Below are 13,055 nucleotides of genomic sequence, written 5' to 3'. Positions count from 1 at the left end.
AATTGGACCAGGAAGAAAATGTGGGCTACAAGAGCCCCTGTTAGACTTCTGATGTACTGAGCCTTACCCTGACGCACTAGTGGTCTTTCAGGTGTCTTGTGAAGTTAGAAACAGAAAGTGAAGTCTTGCTCTTCCCTTAACAGAAGCAACCTGAAAGAGAATTGCAGCAACAAAAAAAGAAGAGTTTTAGGAACAGTTATTACACCATCTCAAAAATACAAATGAGGATGAAGAAAGGTTTTTAATATGTTTCTGCATCCGAATAGACACATCTTAATTAATTTTTATTCTGTATAAATGAATAGGGAATTCATTATTCAGGTGGGCAGAGCCATTCTGACCAGGACATTTGCCAAGAAGTAGTTCTTACCTACTGTTATGCAATCACCAAGTTTCACCTTGCACTGCCTGTGTGCATGTCTGAACGTGCTCCTCGAAGAACTTGTCTTTTGCTTATGTGCATCCTGCTTGCGTATGTGTTCAATTTTTAGGTGTTGATGGGGAGATACATATATATTGTAATCTTTATTTCATAGAATATGCTGAGTTGGAAGGGACCCACCCAGGTTGTAGAGTCCAACTCCTGGCCTTGCACAGGACACTCCAGGAATGCCACCCCGTGCCTGAGAGTGTTGTCCAAACAGTTCTTGAACTCAGGCTGGTGCTGTGACCACTTCCCTGGGGAGCCTCTTCCAGTGCCCAACCACCCTCTGGGGGAAGAGCCTGTCCTAGTATCCAACCTAAATCTCCCCTGACTCAGCTTCAGGCCATTCCCTTGGGTCCTGTCTGGTCATGAGAGTGAAAAGATCAATACTTTTTCTTCTTTCTCTATTTCTTTGTGTAGAGTCTGTTTCTGAAGCATTTGCTTTGTGCTATTCAACCATTGGTTGCTGAAACAACTGAACTAGAAGCAGTATTTTGAGTGGAAAATAACAGGAACCTTTCCTTCTGTGTGAGTGATGTGGCATTTCCCTCTCCCTCCCTTTAAAGGGGTAAAGTCCTGAGACTTTGTTCTAATTCCTGGTGTGAGGCTGAGTAAAGATTTCCGTGACAAATACAACAGTTTTCTGTTGCAAGGAGCTTTTTCTCTTAAGTTTTAAGAGAATGTAATTTAAATAATTTAATTCCAGTTGTAAACAAGCGAAGCTCCAACGAGTCCCAGTATTCAGTGCCAGTGCTGCTGTTTTTCCTTTCTGTTTCAGTGCCATATTGGGAGAGCTTGTGTTTTGGAAGAGCATTTCTGAACTGCCTTTTGCAACAGCAGAGAAAGTGCCTGTGAAAGTTCCATGACAAACAGTGACTCATACAGCGTCTTTCTAATACTGGCAGAGTTTCCTTCTGTTTTGCAAGCTTGCAGGCTCTATTTGATATGAATGCCTTTCTTGCTAAAATTTTGTGTAGCTGCAACCAGTGCTATTTTTAGATCTGGGCCTGATTTATGTCCCGGATGGCTCTGTTTTATTGGGAAGCTTGTAGCTCTGCTATAATTCATGTACAGGGCCTCTTATTTTCATAAATACAGTTTTGAATAATAATGACTTTGCAGATTCAAAGCTAATCTGCTGTGAGAAGTAAAGCTATCATAGGGTATTCTGGTATTTGGTGTCTGGTTATATAAGTAGGTGTGTCTGATGTGTTCAGTTTCTCATTTTTATCACAGAATAGAAACCCAAGTGCCTTAAAACAGTGCAACTCACCGTGTTTAAAGTACTCTTAGTGCCCCTGACAGCTACTGTGGGTGCTCAGTTTTGTACATATACGTTGGTATTTAACTGCATGAAGTGGAAATAGTGCAGAGCTCAAGTAGATGGGATAGACAATTGATGAATTTTAAAAAACAGATGGATTTTAGATTTGTACGTTTCTCACCTGTCTGTGTGTGCATTCATGTTTAGAATGTGGTTCCATTGTACTACTGAAACTCTGCAGCTGTGTATGACAAACCAAGTCTTGCTGTCTGCCTTATGGATAGCTAAATTCTGTCAGATTGCATTAGATAATTTTAAATGGCACGTTCAAATGAAACACTTTTAAGAAGATACTAGTTTTGAATGCATTGGGTCTCCTTTTCAGTCTCCTCTGGAGTATTTTTAGCTGTTTCAGAAATTATACTTTGGGTGTACATAAGCAAACTACAATATTACATATTTTTAATAAAAACCCCTGGAAACTACAGTCCAAAGACATCAGAGTTCTGCTGAAATATACCAATTAACTTTTACTTTCTCATCATTTGTCACTAAATGCAGGAATAATTGTGATTCAAATCCAAAGTAATGTATAATTTTTTCCTAGCTGTTGAATGAGCATGCAGTATGCAAAGTATTGTTAGTAATCTTAGTATTGTCAATTTTAAGATAAAACTTGGCTTTTTTTACCATTGGTAAAAAAATAAAATGCTGCCTTGCATGTGCTTTATATAGAAATACAGGCACATGCCCTTCTTACAAAGACTGTTAAAGGTTAATCCAGACTGAGCGTTTCAGTTCTTTAATTTTGTGTAATTGTTTTGGTGGTCACAAAAGATTTTTAAGTATTTCTGGAAAGAAATACCAGCGCTGACATTCCTGTGACAGTAGAGGGTGCCACGGGTTCACTCCTGCCTTAAAACACAGCTCGGCTTCCGATGGCGATAGAGAATGTTGGGGTTGATGTCTGAACACATCAGTGCGTGCACAGTGACCCTGTCTCAGTGCAGAACTTCACTTGTAGGTCTTATTTTGTCTTTTTAGTGTTTTACTGATGTCCTCACAGCTGTGGTAGGTTTCATTTGCTTCCTGGCTCAGGTACTGCTCTTTTGTTTTCTAATAGTTTAAGTTTGATATGCAAATGACATTGGTAGTAATATATTAACTTTTGATACGAGTTCTTTGAATTCAAAATTGCAGCCAGAAGTCTGCTGTTGGAACAATTCTGGTTTTCAAAAGTTATGGTATCAGCACAATAGAAATTATATTTTTAAAAAATAAATAAGATAAATTCAGAAATTCAGGGGCATTACATCAGAAATCAGAGAAGACATCACAGAGACTCACATAACAGCATGAGAGCAGAGCTGGCTGCCTAAAACTTGGTTAGGGGTAAAGCAGAATCCAAAAACAGAGGCAGGAAGGGACCAGCCCTTTCACTGGGACAAGGACTTGGGAGCACACAGGACTGAGTGATGCTGAAACCAGTGGGAGTGTGACTCCGGTAGGTGAGGAGCATTACTGCACCCCGAATCCACTGTACCCAACTCAACTGTGTTTTGCAAAGACAGAAGGAAACTGGGAATATCTAAAAGGCAGAGCATGAAGGTCTGGCAATATTTTCTGCAAGGAGGAGAAGATATATTGTGATTTATAAATACTTTGTGTAGGAGATCTTTGCAGCAGAGGGCCTTGAATTAAAAGAGGCACATCAGAGTGCTTTGCCAGATCTCCTACTGGCAGGACACCAAGAATATGGATAAGGACATTCTTGACATTCTACAGTCAAGAGGCATGAAAATAATAATATTTGACATTCACTGGGAACAAATTAATGTTTTCTATTGCACTTGTAGCTGCTCAAGGATTCTTTTCATTAGGAAAATAGAATTTGTCATATTTTAACTTTTATCCAAATTTTTATTCTCTTGGCATGTGTGTCTATCAGCTGTTAGCACCTAATCTAAAGAGAAATTTCCTGGGCTGATTGTAACTTGTGAAACATGTAACATCAACACACAGCTTCACAATGTTCAGACTTCTTTCCCTTCCAGATTTGAGCCAGAAACAGACTTTTGAGTAAATTAATAAGGAAATAGCACTAGAAATGAAACAGTTTAAGACAATGAAAGCATGATCTTGAAATTAATGTGCAGAGTCTCTATCAATTCAGTGTGTGCACATGATTATTTTTGTTTAAAACCATTCAATACATTAATTTTGACTAATTATTGAGAGCTCTGAGTCATAAGCAGCAGGTGTTGTAGTGGCCTAAAATGTTACCATGGTGTTTGCAGGAGATTCACTTCAGCTGCCCTTGCTCCTGCAGGATTCTGTGTGTTGCTTTCCCAGTTGTCACAGCTGGCATACTGGTTTAAACTGTTGTAGGTCATGAGCCTGAGCCCTCAGTTCTCCGCTGTCAACAAAAATGCAGAGAAGATACAGATATAGTAGCTAGATTGTTATCCTTTGTTTTATAGCATCCATCAAAGCCCTACTTTGTAAATGGAAATCAAATTAAGCTTTCCAGTATTACAGCAGCTATGAGTCTTCCAAATGATGATGGATTGAAATAATTCATGCAAAAGCCCAGGATATCTCATCTATCCCATCTGGTGGGTTTAGTCTCAGGGCCTTTCAGGGGCATTATTCAAATGTTTCTGGTAGGAGGTGAATGTAATTGCTGCTTGAGGAGCTATTTGGGAGGGGAGGTTATGATTTCTTTTAATATGATATTTAATTATATACAAATAATAAAGCAGCTTAAATAAGTTTGTAATGTTCCTGTGAAAATGTTATAACCCTTCATTTCTTTCCTCACCAATGGGCTCTTGCTTGCCTTTTGTTTGTCTCATAATGCACTAATGGTGAGTGGTGCAGAGTAAAAAGGATGCAATGGGAGTCTGCCTTAAATTGTGACTGTCTGTCCATAGGCCCATAGGTGGGAGGAGAAGAGCAGAGTTAGACTCTGTACAGACTGTGGAAAGGGCTGGGTATTAAATCGTATCTTGCTGTACAACACAAGTTCAACAGGGTTAAAATTTTACACTTTCTAAGATTTGATCTGAGTTAATGGCCTTTCTGAGAATTGTCTGTTCTACAATTGATTTGACACTTGATGGTCTGAGCAGCCTTGGAAATAGGGGCACATTTTCTATTGTATCTCAGAAGAAAAAAGGCATATATATATAGATAGATATATATATATACATATACATATATACATACTGTGTTGTTCTTATGTGATGTACCCATTGGCTTTAGAGCATGTGAAGGTCTATACCAGGACCTATCATTATGCAGCTCATCAGGGCAACATTTGCAGTCCATCCACTTCCAAAAGGTAAAGCTGCTTCCAAGACATTCCTGATGGTAAAAAGAGCAGGGGGGATTTCACCAGCTCTTAACAGAGCTGTGGGAGAAAACAGGGTGCACACTGTGATGGGCTGCAACCTTCTCTGTGTTCTCTTTCAACCAGGTTGTTCCCTGAAGCTTTCTGCAAGCATTGTATTGAAGATACCTGTGATACCCCACTGCCCCTTGACTCCCAAAGCAAGGCTCTGCACTGGCAAGGTAATGTAGCTCACAGGTGAACTCAATTGGTTGGTAACTGATATGATGGAAACACCTCACAGACCCACCTGAATTCAGGTTCTGCTACACCCTGTGATCTGCAAATTCAGAGTAAAAGATAGACCATGATATGAAGAGACTGCATTCTGAATGGGGAATTTGAAGAACAAGGAGAGTAATGCAGGCATATATAGAGTTTAATGGCTGTTTTGCCATATAAGGTTTGGGGAAGGGGGAGGGGAGGGCTTCCCCCTCTAATTTTCTATTTATCTTGTAGTTTTGATTGTTGTTTTTAATCAATTTTTCGGTTTAGTAATCTATGGAAGTTATTGCTTTAGTGTAAGCCTGTGATGTTTTGTATTTGATTCTAGTGGATTGGTTGATGAGTGACTGGGGCATGGGGAAGAAATTAAACCAGTAATGCAAAGTCAGAATTTTGAGCTTGAAAAACATATGACTAACTCTTAATTTGTAAGAGCAGCTTGTAAGTGATACTTTTGTATGCCTATGCAAGACCATTTTCACGTTAGCCATAGTCATCTTGCTGCATGTTAAATAGTGAGGTATATCATAATGTTTTAGTGAAAAAAACTGTAGCTATTTATGGTGTATTTATAAATAAGCTAGCAGGTTGGACCCGTTATTCCATTACGTGGGGTTCATTTCCCATGACAACTCTGATTCAGAGTAGAATTAATTTAAAAGTAAAAATAGCTACTAAAAATCTTGCTATGATTCTCAATGGTATCCTCAGGTGCCTCTATGCCATTTGAGCTAGTTAGATGTAATATTTCTCTCCAAGCTACATATAATGTATCAACCCTGATATAAAATTAGTGCACTTACTTGAATGAACTTTTGCCTGTGCATGTTTTTCCCAAGGATTGAAGCAGACTATCATCAAGGAGTCCTCAAACTGTTCGCTTGTCAAAAAAATGTGGTGCTGTGAATTGTAAGGATGAGTTACTGCTAAACTATTTACAAAAGCTTTTTGTAGGTAAAAATCCATTTAAAGGTGCTGTGGAACAAAATACTTTCAGGCTAAAAATAATTCCTGAGATATACAGAGGATTCTTCACCTGTAAACTCTAGAGAATTATTATGAAGAAGTACAAACTGTTTACTTACACTGATGGGTAAAAAAATTTAAAGTGCAAAAGAGTCTATGGTTTGGCCAAAAGAGGTCTGCTTAGGCAATTTGGAAAACCTGTAGTTTGAAATGGTAATAAAGAGAAGGATAGGAAAAAAAATCTTGTGCAGAAAGTACAGTTTGTACTGTTGGAGCTGTTACTTTCACAATATTTCCAAAATTTTGCCCAAAAAATGGTAAATATAATATTTGCATCAGCATATGTAACATAAATATTTATACATACAGTTGTTGCCTGTTAATATATAGACATTTTCTAAGTGATAGTAATGCACTATACATGCTCTCTTTCTGTTGATTTGACATTTAATATAGTAAACCTGTTTAATAATTTTTAAGAAGGTATGTTATGTGCATTTGAGGAAATCAAACTATCTGAGCTCTATTTTCTTAGCCTTTTCTGCTTTTCAGTAGGGATGCTATTCATCAGTCATGGGTTTTGGTTTTAAATCTGGAATAATTTTGTAGGCAATGTGAAGATATACGAGCAGTACTCCTTTTTATTTTTTTTTTAATTTTTTCCTTAACAGGGCAAGATTTGTTCCAGAAGGTTCTCGGAGCTTTACAGGGCACTTAGGGGTCTAAAGATACAGGAAGGAGCTCTGTGGCATTTTCAGAAGTGCATGGGTACATAAATACTTCTCAAAGACCACAGTTCTTTAGGTAATTTAGAAAATGTGGCTTTAGCACCTAAGCACTTACATTTTTGGAAAGCCCATATTTTATCTTCATATAGTATCACCAAAATGTGACTACCTCAGAAAAGCAAATCAGACGTAGATTTACAGTGGGAGGTAAATGTGTTTTAGGTCCCATGCCATTAGCACCATCTGGAGCAGTGTGTCAGATGCCACAGGAATGCACAACTGCAGCCATGTGGCTGTGCAGCATTTCCATGTAAACTGCCCCAAATGTGGCTACAGTTTGTACTCTCAGACAGGGGAAAAACAAGACTAGTTTCACAGTAATAAAACTGTGGACTTGCTAAGCTTACTGGATGCAGTTCCAGTTCTGATCATCATTAAACTTGCTTTCATGAAGCTGGAGGGGGTCTCAGGGTACACACTCAAAGCTGGAGGCGCAGAGGTGAGGCAGGTTGTCCTGCAGCAGCTGCACGGGAGCGAGGTCTGGATGTCGAGGTATGTGGGGAATGCTGCACTGGTTTCATTACAATTGTTGGTGCAGGCAGAGATTGTGATTAGAAGGTTCATCACATGTTTGGTGCTTTAACAAATGAGCCCATAAGAAAGTCCTGAGATACAAAGGACTAGTAGTTGTCACCTGCTGGCAGTAAAGGCAGTGAGTTCAGTATCTTGATGCAGAGCCTGATGTTGAAATGATTTCAAATGCATCAAAGTGTCTGGTTTTGTCTAAATCTGGCACAGAATGATAAAGAGCATTTCCAGTATGATATATGCCACAAAGCCATTGTGAATGTCTTTGGCACATTAAATGTATTGATGCTTTGATCTTAGATTAATATGAAATCGGAGCCTTCTTGGCCTGAAAGAGCTTCTTGACGAGCTCCCTCTCTGCCTCTGAAGCTTTTGTTTTGCTGGTGGTTTCCAGGCCCGTAGCTCATCCTCAACCATAACTCCTGCAACTCCTGCTCACTTACATAAGTAAGCATAAAATTGTTTACTTGAAACTTTGGTACACGAGTGGCTTTTTTTTTTTTTTAATATATCATAGAATGGTACAGATTGGAAGGGACCTTAAAGATCATCTAGTTCCAAGCCCCGTGCCATGGGCAGGGACCCCTTCCACTAGAATAAGCTGTTGTGAATTTAAAATACAAAACTAGCAAGCAACAGTGTTTGCATAAAAGTGAAGGAGTGGTCATGGTGATTTGGTGTGACTGACAATGCTCTTAATCTGCCCAGCCTGGCAGTTGGGAGGTAAGCTTCTTACAAGTGTTTGTCTCCTTAGGAATTCCCCTCTGCTTAACCAGTGATAAAGAGATGATGGTCCATTTAACCATAAAGGCTTCTCCACCAGCTGCCTCTGCATTTATTAGCACAGTTTCTATAACACAAGAATAATTTATAGTACAATGCCATATCTGATTACAGAAGCGTTTTGTGATATTTTCTGTTTCTTGTGAATTGTTTAATATGAAGCAATCATGCAGAAATGCTGGGATGTGTGAAGTTAGTGAGGCATTTAATTAAGTTGCAAGGCCCAATGAATGCACTTGCAAATGGAATATTGAACATACCACTTATTTAATTCGTGAAACAAAATTGGTTGTGGATTTGAAGAAAAGAAGACTTGCAGACATGTCCTTCTAAATTCTAGAGGCATCGTAACATCTATAGTTTGGGTTTCATTTGTAAGTTCCCTAATTTGGGGGTTTATGTTTTAACTAATTTAACTAGTTTAATAAAGCAAATCCTTCTAGCAAATCCACCCTTGACTCTACTTCAAATGGACCAAAAAAAAGGTAAATCTCTTCCTTTCTCTTTGAAATGAAAATCTAATACTTTAAAAAAAGAAAACAAAATATTTTTTGTGAGGTTTCTCTTTTGGATGGGGGTGTCTTGCTTTTTGGTGGGAGGTGTGTTTTTGAGGGGGTAGGTTTGGGATTTTTTTGGGGAGGTTTTTGTTTTCTTGGGTGATTTTTTTGAGAGGGAGAGAAGGGGACTGTATTAGTTATTCCTATTGCCTACAAAGGTGCCATGTGTGGGTTTTGAGTTCACACAAACTGGGTTAATCTGGGGCTGTCATAAAGGGCATATGGTCTTGCAAGGAGCATATGGTCTGGAAGAAGGCATTCATTGTAGTGCTCCAGAATCTTCCAGCTGGTTTATCAACAGGGTAGACTGGAGAATTCACTGGACAAGTCTGCATGTGTACCTGGGGAGTCAGTGTAAGATTTTCTTATTTGAGTGAGGATGCTCAGCTCCCATTGTAATCTATTTACTGGAACTGTTTCCCATCAAAAAATAGCTCAGAAATTAAAGAAAAACCTTGGCACAAAGACAGTCTTTGGAAATAATCCATATGCTAGTGAAATTTCTATTTGGGAAGCTTATAGCCTTGTGCATTTAATTCACAATGTCTATTAAATACTCTAAAATTTTACTTGATCACCATAGATCTTCTTTCCAGTCCCACACATGTTATTCAGCTGACCTAAGAGGTCAGCTTGTTTGGTTTTTTTAAAGTTTTAGGAAAAAATAATCTCCAGGACTGAACTTTTTTCACTAAATGTATTATTGAAGAGGCTGATGATATTTGCTATTAGTTCTATTTGGCCCAATGTTTGCCTACTCGGTGTCAAATATAAGGTTTTGAATTAGAAAATAAAGAAAAGAATTTCATTTGTGGAATCAAGGAAGCCATCTAAGGAGCCATCGTTGTTCAATGCCTGTAAAGTTCTAAGCACAAAAAAATTACTCAGCTTTTTTTTTTTCCATCTGCAGTAACTTAGATCTGCTTAACTTCAAATACTTGTGTGGAGTCCTTGAATATTCGTGTATCTAAGTGAATAAAACACATTGTGGCTGTACAGATCCTTCTGTGTTGGGAGATTTTATAGCTGTATATATGCAAAATAGGATTCAAGACTTCCCCTAAACGCAGTAACTGCAAAAATCTTGCTGTTATTGAAGCAAAACTAAGGCTCCAAGCTTGTGTTGGACCCCAAGATAATTTTCCAGAATATCTTTTTGAGGAGGGGCATAGGAGAAATGGAATTACTCATGTATAGATATGAGAATTTTGATATGAAGATTCTTGTTTCCATGAATATCACAGTATCATGTCTATACAGCTCCTCTTTTTAAAGTAGTAAAGCCAGTGTCTAGTATGCTTATTCCTCTTTTGTTTTTAAATATTGTGTTTTTTCATTTCCTTTGGCTTTCTCAGTACTTGTGTTCCTTACATTCTCTGTAGTGAATGCTTTTGTGAAGTCTAAGCATGTTTGATGAAAGATCTTAACTTTTCTTTTATTGTCTCTGCAGCTGCATTTGGTTAACAATTAATGCAAGATAGGGCTCAGTTTTGCTTAACAAAGCAATATAATCCTAGATTAATCTGAGTTAAGGACTTCAGGAGATCACCTAGTCCAGCCTCTTACTGAAAGCAGGGTCAACTACAAGATCAGGCTGCTCAGGGCTTTATCCTGTTGGGTCTTGAAAACCTCCAGGAACTGAGACCATGCAACTTATTCCACTGCTTGGCTGTACCCAGGATCAAAAGATTATTTTTTTCCTTGAATCGATGCAACCCTCTCTTGATTCAATCTGTCTTTTACCTGTGATCCTTCCACCCCACATTACTGTGAGGGGCTGCCTCTGCCTGCTTGAGAACCTCCTTGTAGGCACTGGGGAGCTGCTGTCCAGTCCTCACAAAGACTTTCCTTCTCCAGCTGTATCAGTGCTCTTTCCTCTGGCTTAATGAGTGCCAAATACAGGGAGAACAATGACTTCCTTGGATCTGGGGGCCTGTTCCTGTTAGTACAGCTCGGGATGCTGGTGGCCATCCTGGCTGCTGGAGCACACTGTGGGCTGGTGTTTGGCTTGCTGGTATCCAGGATTCCCAGCTCCTTCTCAGCACAGCTGCTCACAGCCAGACAGTCCTCAGTTTGTGTTCTTCCACAGGGTTGTTCTGTCCCAAATAGAGAACCTTGCTCTTGTCCTTGTTGAATTTCACAAGTTTCTGCTGACTAAAGCCACTAGCCTGTCCTAAGTCCCTCTGCATGGGAGATTCCCCCTCAAGCCTCTTGATTTTCCCCTAAAATTGGTTTCCCCCAATTTAGACACACCAACCAAGCTGCAATTCAAGTTGAAATTTTTTTAAGCTATGCTTATAATAAAGTTGAAAATACGGAAGAGCTTTCTCATTATGATTTTAGTATAAGGAGCTGCAAGTTGGGATGTGATTTTGGAAATGTTTTCTGTAGCTCTTTTAGGAATTTGTTAGTGGAGCAAAACTTAGGTTGAGAAATGTGACGTGTTTCTTTGCAGAAACAATTAAACCACAGTAGTTTTTAGTAGGGTCATCTTTGCATGTTGTTTTTATGTACATACGTTAGTTGGTAGACACAGTTGCAGACACAACAGATATTTTGTGGAAAGGAGATAATCTTCCTCTGCAGCATTTCAGTTTGATGTGGCATTTTCAGAATGGCCAGGACATGTAAAACAGGAAGATCACACACACAGAAAACCTACATGTCAGTGTGAAAGCCTCAACATTCCAGTTTTGGCAACAGAAAATCCTGCCAATGAAAATGAGGTAGATACCTAAGCAGAACAAATCAACAGGAAATAGCCCATGAAAAGGTTTCTAACAGAAAGTCATTGGGGGTTTTTAGCACAGTGAGTATAAATTTCACAGATTATATGCTTGTTTAGTCATCAAGGTAAGTCTGGGGAAGACAAGATCTGCTTAACGGTGACACAATTAGCAAATGGTATGGAATTGTTTAATGTTCCATGTATTAACATTTTGCTTTTAACTTTTTTAGACATTCTTTGCCTGTCTAAGTGCTCTACATTTGTTAATTAACTCCATCTGCTGAAAGTCTGGTCTGGAAGTTTAATAACATAATGAGTTGCTTTGTTAAAAAAATGTGCCTGAATGTGCTACTGTTGGTTGAAACAAAGAGAATTTAAGGCAAATATATCTTGGAAATAATCTTATTTGGCTGGTGATGTCAACAAATCCTAACCTGTTATAGCTACAGTTCTTCATGTTTCAGGTTTATAGGAAAGGGTATGCCATGCTTTTCATCATGAAAAATATTAGTTTTAACAGAACTCTCTTTATCACATTAGCCTTGTTATATAGATTGTGTTAAGAAATATAAAGAAAACCACTGAAAGCCTGAGAGGGCTTGAATTTTGCAGATTTGAAACTGCAAGTGAAAGAAAAAACTGCTAATAACTAACTCCACAACTTCTTGGTGAATTCTGTTTGAACCTGATAGAGAAACTGGTATTCTATTTATTAGGCCTTATTCAATATGTGTATTCTTTACCACTAAATGCAAGAGATTTTCTTGGCAAAGTCATGGGCATACTGTTACATTCTTAATGAATATGGGGAAGAAAAGGATGTAATACTTACAATCATCAGATCCATATGCTGTAAGTTGGTTTAGGGTGTATATTGCTATTGTGTGTATAAGTACTACCATTTGACAAACATCCTGAGGCAAAATGATGCCTTGATAAAACAACTTAATTATTCTTATTGAATATCGAGCAAATTTCTGGCTTGTTTTTTTTAACTCTGGCTTCTTCATTACATGTAATTAATTGTAAATAAGTAATATCTTTTTAAATACTTAATGTTTGCTATTCAAGGAATTGCTGTGTCTGGTTCTCCAGAAGCCACTAACATTCTGCTGTGTTCATAATTAGTCTGCATGCTGTTATGTAGTTGGTAAATATAGTTATGTTGCACTTTCATAGAGTTTAAAGCCAAGCAGCCAGTAGATTGTATAGCCTGATATGTAGATGACAGGCAGTTGTAGTTCACCTGATAATTTGGATGATTGTCCTAGGGTTCAGCTTTTTGCATCCTGGGAGATTAAATGCTGCAGATGGAGAATTAGGAGAGAGCATGCTATTAAGACCCATCTAATGCTGGGTAAATGGCCAGGTGAGAGCTTCTTCTGCCACCCACACTGATAA

The 13,055-nt window shown here is 38.5% G+C and overlaps 1 protein-coding gene across 1 annotated transcript in view; it reads left to right on the top strand.

Annotated features, from left to right (window-relative positions):
- The first annotated feature begins 5,187 nt into the window (after nucleotides 1-5,187).
- The window catches only part of SIAH1 (siah E3 ubiquitin protein ligase 1), a 67,729-nt gene continuing 59,861 nt past the window's right edge, over nucleotides 5,188-13,055 (top strand). Inside the window, exon 1 of the mRNA XM_017816235.1 lies at nucleotides 5,188-5,261. The gene's annotated coding sequence lies outside the window, so the exon portion shown is untranslated. The remainder of the gene's footprint in view (nucleotides 5,262-13,055) is intronic.

Source organism: Lepidothrix coronata, unplaced genomic scaffold, assembly GCF_001604755.1.
Source record: "Lepidothrix coronata isolate B3197 unplaced genomic scaffold, Lepidothrix_coronata-1.0 Scaffold54, whole genome shotgun sequence".
Taxonomy (NCBI): Eukaryota; Metazoa; Chordata; class Aves; order Passeriformes; family Pipridae; genus Lepidothrix; species Lepidothrix coronata.
Note: the sequence above shows the minus strand (reverse complement) of the source record. Positions and strands in the feature narration are given on the sequence as shown.